Genomic DNA, 20,767 nt, shown 5'->3' on the forward strand with positions numbered 1-20,767 from the left:
AATTGCACGCAGTACTCTAACTGTGGTCTGACCAGCGCCCGATAGAGGGGAAGTATCACCTCCTTGGACCTATTCGTCATGCATCTGCTGATGCACGATAAAGTGCCATTGGCTTTTCTGATGGCTTCGTCACACTGCCAAGTCATGTTCATCTTGGAGTCCACTAGGACTTCAAGATCCCTTTCCACTTCTGTGCCACCCAGCAGGTCATTCCCTAGGCTGTAGGTGTGCTGGACATTTTTCCTCCCTAGGTGCAGCACTTTGCATTTCTCCTTGTTGAATTGCATTCTGTTGTTTTCTGCCCACTTGTCCAACCTGTCCAGATCTGCTTGCAGCTGTTCCCTGCCCTCCGGCGTGTCCACATCTCCCCATAGCTTTGTGTCATCTGCAAATTTGGACAGAGTACATTTCACTCCCTCGTCCAAGTCACTGATGAAGACATTAAAGAGTATCGGTCCAAGAACCGAGCCCTGTGGGACCCCACTGCCCACACCCTTCCAGGTCGAAACCGACCCATCCACCACGACTCTCTGGGTGCGACCCTCCAGCCAATCCGCCACCCACCGGACTGTGTAGTCGTCCAAGTCACAGCCTCTTAACTTGTTCACCAGTATGGGGTGGGACACCGTATCGAAGGCCTTCCTGAAGTCTAAGTATACGACATCCACTCCTCCTCCTGTGTCCAGGCGTTTCGTAACCTGGTCATAAAAAGAAACTAGATTGGTCAGGCACGATCTGCCTGCCACGAACCCGTGCTGGTTTCCCCTCATCATAATTTGTCCTGCCGGGCTCTCACAAATGTGAGCCTTGATAATTTTTTCCAAGACTTTGCCAAGGATGGAAGGATGGCTACCTCTTCCTCAAGTAGCCTCTTGCCTATGAAAGCTTATGGTTTTTGAGCAAATTAAGTCTTTAAGGTGCCCACCTGCCCTACCTTCTGCCTATCTTCAGTTGGCTTTATTGACTTGACAAATTGTCCATCTGCTTCCGCAGCTTGAGAGAGAGCAAGCGAGTGAGCCCTCAGGTACATGCAAGAGGTTGTCACACCCCTCCTGCCTGTTCACAGCCATTCAATGAAAACTTGGGATTTCTTGGAAATTAAGTAGTTATTTCCACAGACAAATTAAGCTTAATGGTGAATTTACTGCCTCTGGTTTGGAGCCATTTACCCAAAGTCCCAAATAACCCAGTAGGTTGCCTTCCTCTGCCTTTATAGATGTTCTTTTTATTGTTTTAGTTTATCCATAAATCCCTCTTGTTCTTTACAATGCTAAATGAAGATATGACTTCCCAGTTGGAAAGCCTTCCATGCTGCTTGGAGTCCTCCTTGCACTGGCAGAAAGAAACAATTGAGCTTTGAGTTTGAACAGAGAGACAGATAAGATCACCATTAGATTTTCGCAGCAAATGCAGAATACTTTCTTCGCTAATAGGTTTCTAGTGCTATCTGACAAGTAATTGAATTGCTGGGGTGGGGGAGCTGATTTTGTATTGCTCCCAAATTTTGCAGGAGAGTCAGAAGTGAAAGGCTGTTTCTGTGCGTGTGATCCCCAGAGATAGCTGTCAGAGATATGGGGAGCTAATTAAAATGTCACTATATGTACATGAGGGTGACCAGGCGGAAAGGGTTGCTCATCTCCTTGGTTCAAGGGGCTCGCCTGTGTCTTTTCTCCCATCTACAGACTGCTTAATCTGCTGCAGCAAGTAATTTGTGCTTTGGGGGTAAGAATGAGGCCACTGGGTAAGCCTGGCCTATTCTTCTCTCCTGGGTATGTCAGAAAATAAATTAAATCTTCTCTTGCTCCACTGTAATTAATAGGGCATTTTTACTCCAGTCAGGCAGGAGCAAGGAGGTATTTTCTTCCTCTCCCTTAGCAGTAAGTACAGCTGCACCATGCCTTGCCTTGGGGGAAGTTAGAGCTGGGTTGGGTGTAGGCTTTCCACAACTTGCACTTGATAATCAGCAAAACAGATATACTCCATTATGTAAAGTGGCCAAAGCAAAGGTGTTTCCTTCTTACCATGTTCTTCCCTCTCCCCTCCTCCTAGGTTTAAAGCATAAGATGTCCTGGCCAAACAATAGGATAACTAAGAGTGATATAATCATTTCTCCCTCAGTAAATTCCTGTAAAAAGACCAGAATATTGGAGGAATTGTTTAATATGGCACCAGGGATGCTGCTAGAAGTGTAGAGTAAAATTGAGAGTAAAAACAGAGTTGATCTTTGGGGGAAAATGTTGTAATTATATTTTATGATTTATTACTATTACTACCACTGTTATTACAGTTATTAATGATTAATTAGAATGCAGAATAATTGCAGTTGGACTCAACAGAGTGCTGGTCAGTTGAGTACAGCGAACAATCCTGTATTGCTAGGGATTGGGCAAGAAGACGAGCTAAAATTTTCCCCCCATATTAATAAAGAAAACTTCCATGGCATCAGTTTCACATTTATTGTGGGCTCTTCTTCACTTGTCTGGGGAGGGGTTGTCAACTTTCCCTTCTTTGGCAGATGACCTTTGCGTGCAACATCATGATATTCCTCCTGGTTGTAGAGAGAGAGATTCTACTTCATGGTGGGTCCTTTTATTCTCTTTAGTAATAGCTAACTCATTCAAATGCCAGCTCAGGCAATGTCCTGTTTCTTATGGGGGGAAACCAGCTGTTCCTAGAAATACTAGCATTCAACTTGGTCCTGGGAATACTAGCATTCAGTACTGGCATTCAATTTCAATTTGTTCTGAGGACTCTACATTGTCTTCTCAGTGAGAAGATTTTGGCCTGTAGGATAGAGGTTGGCAACCTAAGGCCCACGGAGCCATTGGATCTGGCCCACAGAGTAGGGGCTTCAACAGTGGCAGTGCTTCACCTACACCACTCTCTATCATGCTGCAGCCAGGTCCTTTGTCCATGCCGTGGCTGGGCAGTGGAGGGAAGCTGTGGCAATTGGATCCTTGCACTAGCTCATCTTCCACCTAGGCCGAGTTGTTTCAACCTGCCGCCAGAAAATGTTGCTGACCCCTGCTATAGGAGATCTAGAATCAACACACTTCTAAAATGAAACCAGAGGTGTTGCTTAATATTGGGACACATGGTTTAGTTCCTGGATATCTAATGTACATAAAGGGGAGACTGGGTGGTCACTTTGCTGGGGCCACGTGCCCCCAGTTGTCTTTCTTGCCTGGTGCAAAGGGCTGGACCTGATGATCCCTTCCAGCCTTACAAGCTATCAATCTGTGAATCTAAGACAGCACTTCCATGTAAATACATAATAGAAAATCACCCCAGTATTTCTTGTCCAGAGACGCCTCACTCAGTCCTTTATAGTTCTCAAGATTGAGATGATGAAAAAGGTTTGATGTCAAGACTATGGTTCTTTACCAGTGGCCAGCTTCTGGCTGTGGTTAGGAAGCAGATCTTCAGGTTGAAGAGGATCATGGAATCAATAACCTCTTGGTTCTTCTCTGCTATTTGCAACAGATCAGTAACAGTTTGTTCCTTTTGCCTGCCAGTAATCTCTCTTCCCCCTGGCTAGCTCCATTTGGACCGTAAGCTTCCACGCATTTTTGTTAATTGCTTCTGGGTAGAGCTATGACATTCCTCCAAGATCTGCCAGCTGGTAGGCCCTTGCTGTGTGGATGCAGGCACGTGGCTCTTCTCTGACATTTATGAAAGGGAGATCAAGTTAGCACAAGGAGCTTACATTTTCATGGCTCTCGCCCAGCTGCTGCGTGCTGCAGAGATGCAGGCCACCTGATTGGCAAGTCTTGGCTGCAGAGCAGATTAAGCCTGATGATGCTTTATGGCAAAAAGTTCCCTGACCTCAGCAAAGGCTTTCTTTTCTTTTCCTCCCCCACCCCTCCTTTCTAAGTAAATAACCATTTCTTTTTTCTTTATGGAAAGAGGCCAGTCTGCCCAAATTCCCTTTCTTTGTGACATCAGATCCAAATAACTGCACAGGACATCAGGCCATGCATTTGCTGGAAGAAAAGGATGAGCCTGTTCTAAAAGATTTGCAGTCACACAGCTGTGCAGTGAACACGTAAAGACTTTTTTGTGCATGTTGTATTCCTGGATTATAATTTTCTCTCCCCCTCGCCCTACCTCAGATGAAATCCCTCCACTTCCTTCATCCCCGTGCGTTGGGCAGTCAGCAGATACAATCTAAATGCGTAGGGATCTGCAGGCATACAAAGCAATCATGTGGAAATGAGGAGCTAGGACTAATGGGGAACAATACCAATAACAGAAGAGCAAATGAAATGAAATATGGCAGAATAAAATTCATTGGAGATCAGATTCAATAACTGTAAAATGATGTGAAGTTTATGATCAAAGGCTTACTTCTGGTGTTTTAATGACATAGCAGTTTAATCCCTTTAAAGCAGATAGATAAGGAGTTAACTGAAATCTACAGCAGCCTTCCTCCCTCTGAACTGTTTATGAATTTACTAGAGGATACAGATCGCTTTTGAAGGCGCTGGACAGATATCAGCTATGGTAATTACTGAGCCTTACATAATGGGCTACCAGTCTTCATATGCCGATTAGCATATGAGGTGAACAAAGCTTGATGCAGGGGCCTGCCTGTCATAAGGCTGCCGTTTGTCTTCAAAGCACTATGCTGGAGATGCTCAGAGGAGCAGAGGTTGTTTCGACTACTACCAAGAGGTTGGCTGGGAGGGAAGTCAGCAGTGCTCTTGTTACCTGGCTGGTTTGTGATTGCCAGTGGGTGCAGCTCTTCCAGTGGTGGCAACAGCACAAACTGCTGCATAGACAGGACTCAACTGGGCTCAGGCATTTTAACCACAGTGTCACCTACTACAGGCCTGTAAAAAGACCCCCAAAAACAACAGCCTACCAAAGACAAGGCACATGGATCACCTGAGTCTCTTCTGTCACATCACACTCTACTTCCCTTCATACCCTTCCCCAACCGAAAAGGAGGGGGGTGTTGTGTGGTCAGCCGAGCCTCTCTCTTTCTCGCTCTCTTCCCTCCCCTTATTTCCCCCCACCCTCCCGCCCCCAGCTTTAAACCATTTGGCGACTTGGAGTTAGTCAAAGCCAGTTGCTCACAGCTGACATCCGGTTGGGGAAGACGTGGGTGGTTGTACCTTTATGTTTTTGAAGTATTCATCACCCACACTTTCACCCACACCTTGCTCATTGTGCCGCCATCAGGCCCCTCTTCCCCTCCACCCCTCACTTCCTCCTAAAACAACCACTTTCCTCTCATTAAACACTTAGCCAACATACACACATTTTTCACAGCTGTAGAGAAGCAAGCAGAGGGGGCTCTTTCTCTACTCATTGCTTTAGGCTTGTTGAGCCACTGGAAGCCGAAGAGCTGCTGCTGCGGCTGCTGCATTGTTTAAGGCAGTGTTACAGCATTGGCCGGGTATGAATCAGACACTCTGGCGGAGTTAGTATCAAGCTGGGAGGAAGCGGACAGAATTGCCCAGAGGCTGTGGGCCATCTTGTTTTCCGCTTCTCCTGAGCATTGCTGTTCTGCGGTGGTATTGATTGGTTTTCAAATAGGGAGGTGATGAATGGAGATTTCATGTTATTTTGGTAGCTGTCGCTGCGATGGATGGAATGGTTTAAAACTAACCTCTAATATTTCGCTTTATATTTTGCCACATTTATCACCCTGGGAGGGGTCTGTGTCTTTGGGCCCTGCTGCACATTCAGATTAAAACGCTGGATAGAAGCCAGCTCTCGAGTTATTACACATTTTCAAGCACTAACTTTATAGCTGGTTGGCTCGCTTTATAGCTGGATAGTCATTTTTGTGATGTGCTCATTAGTTGGCACGTGTGGCTGGTCTAAATTTATTGTGCAATTAACCAGTTAATTGTGTAATGTATATACCGTGTCACAGGGGCCTTTATGGCTAGCATGCAGGAACAAATGATCCAAAGGAGCACATTGACTTCTAATCCCCACCAGCCCGCTTTGGTGCTCTATAGTGGAGGCACCCCTGTGCAGCTTGCTGTTGAGTGCTGCCCGTGCCAGCTCTGTCTGCCTCTGTCCTAAGGAGATTCTCGGGGATGCTTTTCCAATGCTAACAGAATTGAGAGAGGTGATATAAGACAGTGCCACTTCCACAAGATTACTGGTCAGTTCTCTCGCTCTCTGCCTTGGATGCAAGGTGAAGAAAGGCGTTTCCTCCTCACTCACCTGAACTAAGTTTGTCTCTAAAAAAAAAACCCAACAAATTAACACCAAACAATCTGTATTGCAGCTTACTCTGCTTCCGTCACTCTTGGCCCTCCATTTTTCCTGCTTGTGGCTTTATTTTGAGAGCTCAGTTATTGACCACTTGAGATCTCATTTCTGGTTTTATATCAAAATGTTTAATATAAACATGATGAAAATAGAAGACAAATTAAAAGCCAAATTTCTCACTGGTTGGGGTGCCTGCTGCCGTCACTTACTGGGCTGTTTCAGGAAGCAGAGGATGAGCTGAAACAGCAGGAGCTGCCCAAACTGGGATTGGCAGTACAGCATAGGGACTCTCGCAAGTTAAATTGGTTTCCATTTCCAGACCCATACTATTGAGCCAGGATGACCAAATTAGTAATCAGCCAACTTGAAGCAAAGATTAGCCTGTTGATGGGACTCCAGCTAAGTGCTATAGCACCTTAGAGATGCCCATCAGTGACAGATGCACATTTCAGCAATTATGTTCTTATGAACAGAGCCCAAAGGCTCATGATGTTTGTGGTCTCTCTTGTTTGCTTTTTATAATGGTTGGTTGAGCAAATTTATTTATAGAAAGTGAAAGCATCACAAGTGCTAGAACAAATAAATGCTTGCAAAAGTCTTTGCACCAGAAAACCTCTGAGGGATTTCCTGGCTGCTCTTAGCAGAGGGAGAATGGGGTTGTCACAGAGGTGTAGCTGGGGGAAGACATCTGCTGTAGGAAGGAGAAGTGGTGGGACAAGGTGTGCTAGCAGCAGCAGCACAGGGGTTTCTAGATTGGCAACAGTTCAGGGTCAGGGGAACATCTGGTTGTCCAGCCATGCATGGATTTTGGTCAGGTAATGAAGGGAGAGCTCCCCTGGAACCTGCTGATAATAACAGCAGGGCCGAACAGGAGATCGGGGGGAAGGAAAAGCAAGGCAGGGCAGGGTGGGGCAGTGGAGAGAGAGGTGGGGTAGCGTGTATTCTGCCGTACGAATCTCCTGAAAGAAAGCAAGCTTCCCCATTTGGTCTGTGGACAGACAGGTGTAGTCGGTGATGACTGTAGTTTAAGGCCTGTGCATTTCGTGGTTGGTTGGCTAGAGAGTCCACTTCTTACCCTGGAATTGTTGCAGTATTTCAGCTTCCGTTATAAAAATGTTTCTAGCTCTGTGGTTGCAGAGAGAGCCACACAACCATGAACAGAGTCTGAACAGAGTTTGCAGAGAGCCTGTAACAATAGCTTTGGAAAGTGTGCCACGGCCCATTCATCTCAGTCGGGGGTCTGGTAGTTCTCTAAGTGGCAAAATGCAGCATTTTTGCTATAGAATTTTCTGTTCTGTTGAAGCGAGAGGACCATGATCTGCTGGGATTTGTCTGTAGAAAACATCACAAAGGGGCTGGGGGTCTTTGAATGCCAGTGCATGCTTACTCTTCCAAAGCTGCAGTACAGCTTGTAACCAGGGAAGGGAAGAAGTCAGATGTGTAGGGAGGCAAGGTGGTTTGTCACCAGCAGCCATGGTCTGACAAATGAGAAGACTCACCGAGGCAGAACACAAGTGCCCCCTCAAAGAGCTACTCAACGCAGCTCACAAAGACACTCTCATGGACCCAGAGGGACAGACTTCCATCTTCAGCTCTCTCTGTGCAAGAATGAAGTTTATTTCCTACCTATGGGGACCTTTTACCATCTTGTACCATCTACACTTTTCCCAGAGCCTGACGAAGGGACTTTGATCCCAAAAACTTGCAGAAAAGGACAGTTTTCTTGCTATTTTCCAGTTGGTCTAATAAAAGGTATTGTTTTGGAACCAAGAGTTCTAGTTTTTTGTATGCCCTTTCCTCGATGTGTTTAAGAGAGTTTCTGTGCAAGGTGGCTTGGCCAATATCACAGGATCCAAGAGATGCATGGTGACCACAAGCAAGAACCCCCATCCCTAGTATATTTGAGGAGATCCATGCTAAGTTTATGGTCTATACCTGGCCTTACAGCAGCTTGGCATGCCCTGGCATGTTGAATGGGTTTCTGCTGAATACAGGGGGTTTTTTCTTTTCTTCTTTTCTCATTTCTTTCATTTTCCTGTTTTCCCCTTTTCCTTTTCCCTTTCCCCTCTTTTTTCCTTTCCTTTCTTCTTTTCCTTTTCCCTTCCCTTCCCTTAATCTAATAGGCTCTAATACTGTCTTTTTCATTGGTCTCTCTGGCACACACCTGGACACAGACTCTGCTTGTTACCCCTTTGCAGAAGAGGACCCCATGGCCCATATGACTACTCCCCAGGACCAATGCAGACCTACCAAGACATCCCAGGAGCTTAAGGGCACTTTTTCTTAGCTCTCCAGCCTTGTGTGACAATGCTCTGTGGTTTACTGTTTCTCTCCTCAATGGACCCTGTAATGTTTTTGCAGAAGCAATTCTCAACCTAACGTGCTTTTCTTTAAGACGAGAGCACAAGAAAGTTGCAAACCACCGAATGCCTTGCTTCTCACTGTGGCACCCACCCTTTGGGACTTCTTTGGGGTGCATCTGTGTTCCAGTAGGAAAGCTTCTCACATTAGGCACCCTGAGTGTTAGCAGGTACGGTGTTGAAATGGTGCGAGAGATTAGAGCCAGTCCTGCCCTTTGAAAAAAATTCCTGTTCACTCTGCTGTGTGACCCCTGATCAGCTTCATCGTGTGTCCAAAATCCCCTGTCAAATGATCTTCTTTCAGGCTACCAGCTCACTTGGCAGAAATAGTTTTCTTGTTTTGGCCAGCTCTTTGTCTTAATCTTGCTTCCATTTGAAAAGAAGATGAGCCAGATTCAATGACTCTTCTTCATTACGTTTTTGCAAAGTGCCTTTCTCCTGACACCTTCTATGCTTTGACTCCATGTGGGGACTATAGAACCAAAGGAAACGTATGGAATTAGCTTTTACAATTGAAGTCATGCTCCGCATACAAAGTAGAGATTGCAATTTGATAAAACTACTCTTGGAGTTTATAGTTTCAAACAGTATTCATAAACTATATGTAGATAAGTTGCCCAAACCATCATGGCACCCATAGGTTTTTTTAAACTCTCATATTAATTTAAACAGCTGCAGTATTCAGTATCACTGCTCTTACAAATTTCTCTGAGGGTGGTTGTACCTCCCATCAGTGTGCCTCCTATTTCTGTGCTATTTCTGTATCTGTACTTTCATTTTCCTTTTTACCAATAGGCCGATGGACAGAATGACCTACCTAAAGCCAGCACCGTCTCCACTGACGAGCCTCTTGGCCCTGTCAAAGGGTTTCAATTATGATGCACTGATAGAAAACCTGGTTGGCAGCATGTTGCTCATACAGCTGGTCCAGCATATATGGCATGTGGAATTCTACCTTCACTTGGTGGTGGGGAAGTTCATGCCTTATTTGAAGATCTTGGAGGAAGTAATGTGCAGCATAAGACGAGATGAAACCCATTCAGATCTTCTGGACACTTGTCCCTTTTTAAACCTCCATGGAGGAACGCCTTCATCATTAGTCTGATGCAGCTTCACAGGAGGAGGTCTGTGTAGCATGTGGCTGCCATGCTCGGTCTTTCTTACATTTTTGGACAATATTATGGACAAGAGAGGACATTACGCACCATCCACAGGTTTTTCAGTGAATTAATTGCACTAACGAACCTGTTATCAGTGTTTTAGCTGCCAAATCTATGCACCCAGTTCCTGTTTGAATTTTTAGTTTCGTGTGCAGGAGGTGGCAGACTTTTTTTGAGTGATCATGTTATAGTGTCTGCTAGTTTTCTTTGAATGTATTTGAATTAATAGCACAGGGGATAGATTTCCTGCATGTAGCTTAGTGGCCACAGCTTGCTTTTTGGAGAAGGTACGTTCATATGACTGGGTTGGGTTGGCTGTTGGAACCGGCTTTGACAGCAAACCCCTTCATAAGATTCTGCGGGACTCCAAGAAGAAACTAGAGCCAGCAATGGAAAAGATGTTGGCAAGCATTTCACCCACCATTGTTTGATAAATGTAGAGTAGCGTGGTGGGGTCATGGTAGGACAGCACTGATATAAGAAAATTCAGTGGCGAAGTTATATTTTGAGACATCTTACCTTCAGCGGTTTTCCCAATCTGTTGGCACAAATGACACCTGACCCATTCCACTCCATAATTCTTCCATTTCTGGAGTACCGTGGTCTCCTAAATGGCACCAATACAAGAAAAGTAAACTGCAAACTATACCTTTAAGGGACAACTGCAGAAGATGTGTGCATTGGCAACATGCTGTGAGATGGGAACATAATAAATCATTTATTAAAGGTCTGACAGCTGAAAAAGGAGAGAGGATATGTGAGTACAGTATTTATATTATGAGGAGTGTATCACATGTAGGAATACCAAGTTAAGTGATTTATATATAAAATCAACTGTCCATTAAAAAAAATCCAATTATTTCAGACAGTGATGTAACAGAAATGGGTAATGTATATGTGTGTGTGGGAGGGTGGGTGGGTGTTCGTATATGAAAGCTTATTCATCAGACTCAAACACTTGGTAATTTTCTTAAATAAGTATGGTCAATAGAGGGCTGCATATAAGACACATTTCCCCTAATGTATTTCTTTGTGTACGTCTGTCTTTTATCAATACTCTCCCAAATGTACTTGCGTGCTTGAATTTAATTACCCCTACTCCTCTTCAAAAACCCGACTAAAGATACTCAGACAGTTGGATACAGCGCATCAGTGAATGAATGGTTATGCTTCTTGAATACATTTGTTTTCAGTTCTTGATTGGTGCCTGCAAAGTGAAAACTTTTCCACATGCGTATCAGGCTAGTTAGCCAAAGTCATCTGTGGCATCACTCCATTGAGTTCCCTAGAATTAGGCCAAAAATGAATTTGGATCAAGGAAATGTAGGTGAGTGATTTCCTTATGGCAGACTCGGGGAAACCTGTTGATCAGGTGACCAGGAAGGATGGAGTATGATGAGACTGCACTCATCCCCTCTTGTGTTTTGGGGTTTTTTCCCCCCTCCCTTATCACCAGATGTCTTTTAAAAATTGTATTTCTCTTTTGAGCTGGAGGGGATTGTATTTGCCTACGTGCATTTTGGTTGTCACGAGGGCTGTGAAAAAAGTGGCTTAAATTGCCTGAACGCACCTAATCATTGTGCTAAGTGCCATTCTCCCCTCCCATTGTCCTGATGTTTGAACTCCTTTCCCACCAGAAGTATTTAAATATAAGCATATATTTGAAAATATTTTGATACAGAAGGACAGTTTTTAATTTAATCTTTGCTTTTGCTCCAAAATGATTAAAATGGCATTGATGAGAACATCTTGGTTCTGCTCGTGTCCATTAGGAGTCGACAAGGAAGTTATAGAAGGGTCTAGAGCCAAGAAATGAATATGTGGCGTCTGTGGCGTTAGAGAGACGGGACAGAACCACTGCGTGGCATACATTTGTTGGATGTTGGAGGAGGAGGAACAAGTCGAATTTACAGGTTCTGTGGTCAAAAGAGAGAGCTAGGAAGCACCTTATAAACCAACCAAATCAAATGTATAGCATAAGCCTTCATGAGCAGCGGGCTTACTTCATTAGATGCTGTGAAGGAACAACACAAAGTAAGCTTATTGCTTATGAGAGTTTGTGATATACATCTCTGATTTAGTTAGTTTATAAGGTGCAAATCAACCCTGCCTTCTTTCTGCCTGATGTCAGACTAACATGGCTAACTACCTTTCTCTGCTCTCCTCAAAAGAGAGCACCCATTTAGCACATCTTGTATGTCAAATACTGACTTACAGACTCCAAGCAATGCAAAATTTATCTTCTTGGTTATCCATCCCTGTTAGAAGTGTGCATCTTATTTCCAGTTTACTGACTTCAGCTTTTAGCCATTAAGTCTTGTTATGCCTTTGCCTGCTAGATTAAAGCCATCCACTAGTTTCAGATATCTCCTCCCTTTGTAGGTAATTATAGACCATGATCAAATTGCCTCTTAACCTTTTCTGTGATAAATTAAATTGAGTTCCTTTAATCTTTCATTGTAAGGCATGTTTTTCAGAACTTGAATCATTCTCGTAGCTCCCTTCTGAACCCCCTCTAATTTTTCAACTTCCTTTTCAAAGTGCGTGCACCAGAACTGGACACATTCTTCCTGCACGTGGTCCCATCAGTGCCATATTTGATGAAAAGATCATTAGCCTTTTTCTGTATGACACTCTTCTAGTGCACATGCAGGTTTACGTTGGCCCTTTTTGCCTAGGGAGATTGCATTAACTTTCTCAGCAAAGTCCTTATCTGAGTCCTTGCTTTCTGGATGTTCTCCACCATGCTATAGAAAGGCAGACATGCTTTCCATCTGTCTAGATCTGTTGTTCTCAACCTTTATAGATTCAAGGCACCTCACAAGAGGGTCGAGGAACCCCTCAATAGACTCGAGGCACCCCTTGTAAAATGTCATCTCTTCGTTTTCACTCAGTTTTTGACTCCAAAAAATAGTAGAACAATTCTTCTGTTGCAAAGGATTCAGAAAGACCACAACAAGTCAGAATATTTTTAACACTGTGGATTCCTATTTGAAATCTCTAGATTTATCTTGTGAATCACATTTACACACCTAAGAGTGCTAACATTGCATGCCACCTTTGAAAGGATCACAACACCCTGGTTGAGACAACTGCTCTAGACAATGTCTAACAATGCATTTGTCTATAATGTGCAAATTTACCCTGCCTTCTACTTGACCTCAGACTAACACAGCTAACTACATCTCTCTGGCAATGCATTTGGACATAGTTGACCTCATATTGAGGGATCGTGCCCAGCCTGGCTGCTATATAATGGTGATTTGTTCTTCCCATCAGCCTTGGTATCATCTGCATATTTTATTAGTAATGATTTTATATTTTCTTCCAGATCATTGATAAAAATATTAAATAGTGTTAGCATAAAAAAACAACTTGTTTGGGTCCATAGTATTTAGTGATTTCCCATCAACAGTCACCTCCTGAAATCTGTCAGTTCATCGGTTTTTAATCCACTTACTAGGTGGCATGTTTTTGTTTGGTTTTATACTAACGTGTGTAAATTGTGCAAAGTGTTACTAAGAAAAAAAATCTAAGTGTGTTATGTTGATGCAGTTATCTTTATCAACCAAATATAAAATCGTGTCCAAGGACAGTATCAAATTTGTATGGCAGGACCTGTTTTCCATTACTCTGTATAGCTTTTTATGTCAAATCTTTTAATTCTTTATTGGTAGAGTCATGCATCAGCCCAGATTTGAGACTTGTCAAGGGGATTCAGTTTGCTACAATGAAGAAACGTCATGGAAAGTGGACAGTAGATCTGATAACTTGCTTCTCTATACGCTGGCTAGCCCATCTAATTTTTCAGTCTTCAGAGTATTCATTCACTGGATAGAGGTTTTTCATTTTAATTGTAGTAAATGTGAAATGCACTGATCAATACTGCCAATGCATGATGAATGATTTTGAAACATCAGTAAGTTAATTTATCTGATTCAACATGCCTGAAGTTGGAGGAGGTGTTAGAAAAGAAGAAATTGAGTGTACTGAAGTAATAAAACCAGATAATTTCTTCCGAAGTAAAATGAAAACATTATTGAGATCCATTAAGGAGGAAGAGAATAAAGATTTGTGCTCCTTTCAGAACAGTAAAAAACACCCTGTTTTTTTTAAATGTATTAAGATCAAATATATCCTTCCTCGGGTACATTTTCTGATCAAACAAAATGTCGTCTATTGAAGAGCAGAACATTGATAAGTTTGATTGGAGAAGGGAGACTTTTTATGTCATTGTTATCACTGGAGCTGCATTCGGATGGTTTAAGTTGCTACATTCCAGGGTGCCCGGCAGCTATTCAACATCGGCTTCATTCACGAGCTGCCTCTCTTCATTATCAACACCCAAAAAGTGTTAGAGATCAGTTGGTGATTATGTCACTGGAAACAACTGAAAAGGAATGAGTTGAACTTGATTAGAAAGGGATGCAACCTTCTTTTATGCGACCACCTCCGCCTTCTGTGTTGCACAGAATTAGCAATTTAAAGAAATGATCGAAGGACTGTGACCTGGATGTACTATTTCAGAAAGACTTAAAATACCAGTTCCATTTCTAAGCACTGCAACTGAAGAAGCAGAGTTTAAGTTAAAGAACGACAAGACTCAACATTAACTGACCTCCTGCCTAAGGTCAGGCTTGCAGAAGGTTTCATGCATACATGCAGGTTTCCAGACAAAAAGACAAATTCCGACTTCCTGGCTTTACAAGTGCACATCTGAAAAAATGCTACAGAGAACTGTGACCTGATATCTCAAGGTGCCATCCAAGAACACACAGTTCATATGACAAACATGCCTTTGGATTCAAGAGGGGAAATTAAATGAAAAAGACAAATTATTTAGTTTCAGCGTCTAAATTTCTGACACGTGAGGCTGAACACCAAATGTAACTAGGGAAGATGCAGTACCAGACACAGTCCAAAAGCATGTTGTGGCTGTTCAGAAGTTCTTACCCAGTTACCATAGGCATCATGATGATTTGGTTATATGATGATTAATGTCCTAGTTTCTTAAACATGCCTGGAAGATGGTGTGTCTTTACCTTCTGCACCATAAACTAGACTGAGGGCCTTAATGCCTGAGCTTTATGCAACAGAGAGGCACTCTCTTTTTAACATGATTTTGGTGGCACCTAGCAGGTGATGGGTTGGCACTCAGAGAAAGTCTATAACAGTACATGATATTTTAAAATAGAATTGGAATTTTAGCAGAGCAAAATGGAAGAATGATTCAGACAAGAGCTTTTGGAGCTTTTTCATGTATTGTGTATTTTCGTGTATTGATCCTCACAAAAAAGGAGAGATTTGAAAACATAACTACTTTGCTGAAAAAAATGGCTCCCTTAATCCATTCCTCAAACTTAAAGTAATTGGCTACCGTGTTTCCACACATACAGCACCCCTCCCCCGAATAAAATACACACCCTAAGCTTGCAAAAAACCTTTTTTTCCAACTACTAAGTTAGTCTAATAAAAGATATCACATCTACCCAAAGAACTGTGTCCTTAGACCAACACGGCTGTAACCAAAAACCCAGCACGCCTTAGTTTTGACAGTCAAAATGAAGAAAAAAAGATCTTTGTTTGTTGTAAGTAAATGAATAGCAGCAGCTAGGAGTCTGCTTACTGTGCAGATTTTACTTTTGCTTTTGTCCTGTAAGCAGCACAATCTTCTCTTATAGTATTGCTTACATATAACGTGCACTACAATTTCCAGCGGCTGTGTTGTGGAAAAAGGCGTGTGTGTTGTACACAAGAAAATACAGTATTCAGATTTGTTCTCTCAAAATGTTTGTGAAGAAGGCTGTGCTGTCTTGTTCACTGCATCAACGGCAGTGGAAGAAACAGAGAAGTAAAATCATGGAGGACAGCACAGTTGGCCTTCAGGATTTTGCCAGGGGTTTGTCAGTGTTAAGATCTGCACTCTTGTCCAGACAATTTAGTGTCAATCAAGCATGGTTTTAAGGTTGATTTGGTCTGAACTTTGTAAAAGGCTAAGTGCTGAAAAAGCAAATTTGTTGTTAAGCATGAATTGGTATCTAAAGGGCAGATCCAAGAGACTGGTAATTCCGACTAATTAGTAGACAGTCGACTCCACTATTGCATTCTTGTGATGATTTACTTAAGCTTTTCATGTAGCATGATACATGCCCCTTTTTATGTCTGCAAAGTAAACGCACCAGAAATCATCTAAAATAGAAAGGTGTGTGGGTGCCACACTTCTTTTTCTCAGAGTTTGTCTCTGGTTTCTGTTGTTTTCTGTGTTCGGTTCTTGTTTGTTTCTCCTGTATTATTGGGTTCAGTAAATACAATCTTTCTATCTAGAGGAGAGGTGGGCTCAGTGGGTTAGGCCGTGCTTACCTAGAAAACTTGTTTCAGCATATCCTAAAATAAATTTAAACCTAGCTACAATAATGTAGCTCCCCCATGCGGATAGCCTTGTTCTGGTATAAAAGTGGGGTTCCTGAATATAGTTTCTGTCACCGAGGAGGGAGATGTAAGCTAACCCCAAAAGGCCACACTCATAATGGAATAAGTGTCTTCACATGGTGGGGGAAGTGATATAACCCAGGCTGGCATAATTGGTAAAACTATGCAGCCAGGGCTCGGGTGCTTTCCTTGAGCTGTCTGTCTGGCACAAACCCAAATCTCTTTGCCTTCCATTCTGTCTTTTTACATCCTGATACCTTACCAGTAAAATCCCCTTTGCATCATCCCTGCAGTTTTCTCATGTACTGAGATTTTCCAACGTCTCATCCGGAAAACAAGTCAAACAAAAGTAAGTTACCAGCTCTTACTTTCTCAGGCTGTATGGAACGGGTATCGATTTACTGTTGATGCTACGTAGTTTATAAATATGCATGAGGATTTGGGGTTATTTAACTGTGCTTTTTAATTCTCCTTGCATTGCTGACTCTTCCAGTCAAGGGTTTCTTTGTATGCGCAGCAAGCTGCTATGTGACAGCCCTGTTCTCACTGGCTGGGCCCTTTCCAGTGTTTGCTAATCCCGAGTCTGCCGAAACTTTAATGTTCAAGGAATAAAAGGGCAAAGCATCACCTTTTTGTGAGATAAACAGGGGACCAGAGTCTATCTCTTGCTGCAGAGTAGAACAAAAAGCATGGGACCAAGGGGTACTCGCATCCATCCTGGGCAAAGGAAGAATAATAGAGGTGTCTGGCTGCCCTTCCTCTAGATATGAGAGAGATGTTAATTTAGCTCAGGATTCCCTACAGCTTACTTAAATGAAGGAAGTAACTACTGCCATGAAGAAAGGGGGAGTAGAAGGGAGGGCAGGAATATTGAACAGTGTCTGAAGAAGGTGGAAGTGAAAGAGGTCTGTATATGGACACGGGAGATCCCAACTCTAGTAGGAAGAGTGGGAAGCAGGGCAGGTTTCTGCATATTCACCACAGCCAATAAGGGAAATTAGAGACAGCATTTCTAATAAATGCTGTAGATAGCAATAGTGATGATTAGGGAGCTTCTGTAAATTAAGTACTATATAGATTGTGTGTGCGAGTGTGGGTGTGCATGTGTATGTACACATGCTCTCGTGAGATGTTGGAAGCTCTGGATGCTTTCCCCAAACAAAATAACTCACTTCAGAGGAGTCTTTTCTGTCCCAAGAAGTGAAGGGTTGGTGGGTAGAGAAGGTTATGTCCTCAAACATGGAGAAGCTGTATCAATACTAGTGCTGCCCCAGTGGGCACTAAAACCATCAAACTAACCGCAACCCTAGGGAGGAATTTGGGATTCCCCTTTCCTTCCTCTCCCATTCCCCACATGACAATAAGACAAGGTTCTTTGGGTAAATCTGATCTCTTTTATTAGACCAACTCAAAAATTCTTCCAACTATTTGAGTTGTTTTAATAAAAGAGATCAGATTTGCCCAAAGAACCTCATCTGCCTATGTGCTTAGACCAACATGGCTACAACCTACACCCCTGCCATATGACAGTAACCAATGTTTTCTTGTCTTGCTCTTCACCTCATCCTGAACAGAGGAGGAATACTTGGTGGCGGGGGTGATAATCCCTTGCTCTGCATCACTTACCAAGTATCTTGTTTGTGATAGTTGCTTCATTACAAGAGGATGGATCCCATTTATTCTGGAGTAGGTGTTTGCTAGAAAACCCACTAGGAAATTGGCTTTCTGTTGATAGCAGGTCTCAGAAACAGGTCCTCCAAGCAACTTCTGGTCTGTTCTGCATGCTGCAGTGATACCGAAAGCGGTTTGATTCTTCTACAGTGGAGGTTAAATAATTTCCGACACTGATTCAGAGAGCACAACCCATGTCAGCGGAAGGTCACTTTCCTAGTGTAGATGGGAGGAAAGGAGTCCACTGAAAAGCACTGAAGCAGTCCTGGGCTTCCACTGTGCTTCACTGGAGGTTATCCATGCAGAGATTGTTCTTAATGGTGTTTTAATAGGTGTTAACTAACATGATTAAAAAGCCCAAGTGTAGATGAACTCCTTGGGGAGTTTAAGTCTCATTGCTAATGGGATGATGGTTAATGCCAGTGACTAACCAAAGGAATAGTGTTTGCTATGTAAATAAATAGCATCATTTACTGCTCTCTCTTTAAACTACGGGCTTCATTCATGCACGCCTGCTTCCTGTGAGACAAACTGCCATAGGACCCTCAAGATGGTGGCTTCTTTCGTCACTGTTAATTACTCATTTTTCTTGCTTGCAAGACGCCATTTAAATCAAACTTAGAGATTCTGCTCTTTTGCAATATGAGGCATTAACTGGAAAATCTTACTACATTGCAGTTTTACTTTCCTTTAAGAGACATAACAGCTTGAAAGAAGAAGCTCCTGTACCATTGCACACTATAATTTGTCCCTTCATGTTTGAATAATAAGGGTTCCAGGCTAGCTCGGAAGATTTGTGTTTCTTTTCTCCCCTGGGATCTCCCCTTGAAATCCCATCTGAATTCATTTCAGAAATGAGCTTTATGGGGAAATGGAGAATTACTCAGACATGAAAGGAAGACTTATAGTATACCATCAGGAGCTAGATGGCTATGTATCTGGAACGGAGTCAATGCGAAGAAAAACCTCCCCTGGATATTTTCTGGTTTGTTAGTATATATGGACTGTATTGTTTATATAGATTTTGCTTGTCTGATGAGGTAATGTCACACCAATGGGGGATTTAAGGTTGAACCGTGCCTTTTAAGTATAAACACTAATTTTCTAGCACACACTGTTTTCTGTAAGGAAGGTTTTGGTGCAGAAATTTCATAAGATTATTTATAACCTAAAAGTGATTCCATTTGTACAACATTTGGCAAACTTATTTGACAGATAAACATATGAGAGAAACACTTATTAGTGGAATTCTCAGTCTTCAGACAAAAAGCTGGCATTTTTAAACTTCCCTGGACTTTGTCCTCAGTTAAAAAAAAATGACCTTTGACTTTTTGAAGGGACATAGTTGAGAGCTTTTTAAGTTCTAAGCATCAGATAATGACACACGATGCCAGAGCAAAATCTGATTTATTTTCCCCTTTTTTATTTTTTAAAGAAACAATGGAGGCACAATGATCCAAATTGGACCACTGGGCACTTGAATATATCAGTGCCCTCTCCACCATTCAAGCTGCATTTCCACCCATCCCAATTCTGAACCTTCTCCCTCTGTTGTGTTTACGTGTGTTATTGTTACACATCATTTCACATTTAACTTCCCTTTACTATGGGGTTTGTGGCACTGTACTCTCTAGAGCATATCAAACTTGGCACGATGTACGGAATTTAAAACGGCATGTGAAGGGCTTCAGCGCCTTTTGGCAGCTTTTCTTTTATTACTAATAAGAAAGCAATGCCCAGAAAGTGCTATGTGCTATACCGACATCTAGGAAGATGTGGTTTGGGGTCAGAGTGATGATAGTCACAGGGTGATTAGGGTTTTTTGTTTGTGATGCATCTAGCTCCAACTGCCTCTGCTTAGTTGCTAATTTGCTGTAGGCGCTGCAGTAAAAGTGGGTCGTAGGGAGGAATTTCAATGAGATGCGTGTATTGTGGCCTTGCCGATCAGCTCAAGGAGGGCAAGGAAGAGACTTTAGAAAAGGTTGTGGAAGAAGCAGGTGAGCAGGGTGTCAAGGGTGGCATGCTTGTTGGGGCTAAGGGGAATATCATTTTGAACAAATAAACAGGGCAGAATTATATAGTTCCTTGAATGAAAGAACAAGAGTCTTAAACCCTGGAGTGCTGGAGAAGAAGAAAACTATGGAAGGATTTTGTGGGGGGGGCATGAAAATCATAAGTGCACACGGCGCATCCACACATGCAGGCATGTGCGTTTGCAGCAGCTCAAATAGCAGCGGCACAAATTTGTGCCAGAGATTTGTGCCTAAGCAAATGTGCCTCAGCATGCACTTTGGTGTGGGACAAATTGTGCTATGTGGGGCAAAGTGACCCTACCCAGATCTTCAGCCAGGGGAGACTAGAGGCTGGGTGCTGGCTCCAGCAGTATAACAATCTGCCCCAGCAGCTCAAGGCTACCTGCCCTCAGAAGCTTCTAAGGTCTGGCCAGCTGGTATCTGGAGACACTAGCCCCTTGTGCCCGCTGGACTGCTGAAGCACCCCTAACCTAGAGTGGAACCTGCACCCTCTACCCACTGCAGCAGTCTGGCAGTGGGGGCTGCTGCCTGCCTGTAACCTTATACCACCTGTGACAGCATCCACTCCCTCGGACTTCCAGCCTCGTGGCTGCATCCCTGCCTGGGCTGTGCTATGGGCACTGCAGCAGAACCATCTGCACCTCCGGGCCAACTGTCATTGGGCTGTGTCTGCACAGTTGGCCTTCATGTGGCACTTCTGCCATATCTTGTGGTGCCCCCGCTCTGCCATCTGGGCAGCTGTCGCCCAGAAGACGTGCTTGCTGCACTGGCCCGCTTTGAACTGTCAAAGTTTGTCCTCCTGGCCCCAAATGGCCAGGAGGTCAGCCACCTCATCTGCCCTTCCGCTGGGTTCCCGGGGCTTGCCCTGGCAAGGCTCCCTCGC

General features: G+C 43.3%; 1 protein-coding gene across 1 annotated transcript in view; it reads left to right on the top strand.

Moving 5' to 3' along the window:
* The window catches only part of LOC102373658 (mitotic spindle assembly checkpoint protein MAD1-like), a 195,690-nt gene that overhangs the window by 991 nt on the left and 173,932 nt on the right, over positions 1-20,767 (top strand). The window lies entirely within an intron of this gene.

This window comes from Alligator sinensis, unplaced genomic scaffold (assembly GCF_000455745.1).
Source record: "Alligator sinensis unplaced genomic scaffold, ASM45574v1 scaffold1517_1, whole genome shotgun sequence".
NCBI lineage: Eukaryota > Metazoa > Chordata > Crocodylia > Alligatoridae > Alligator > Alligator sinensis.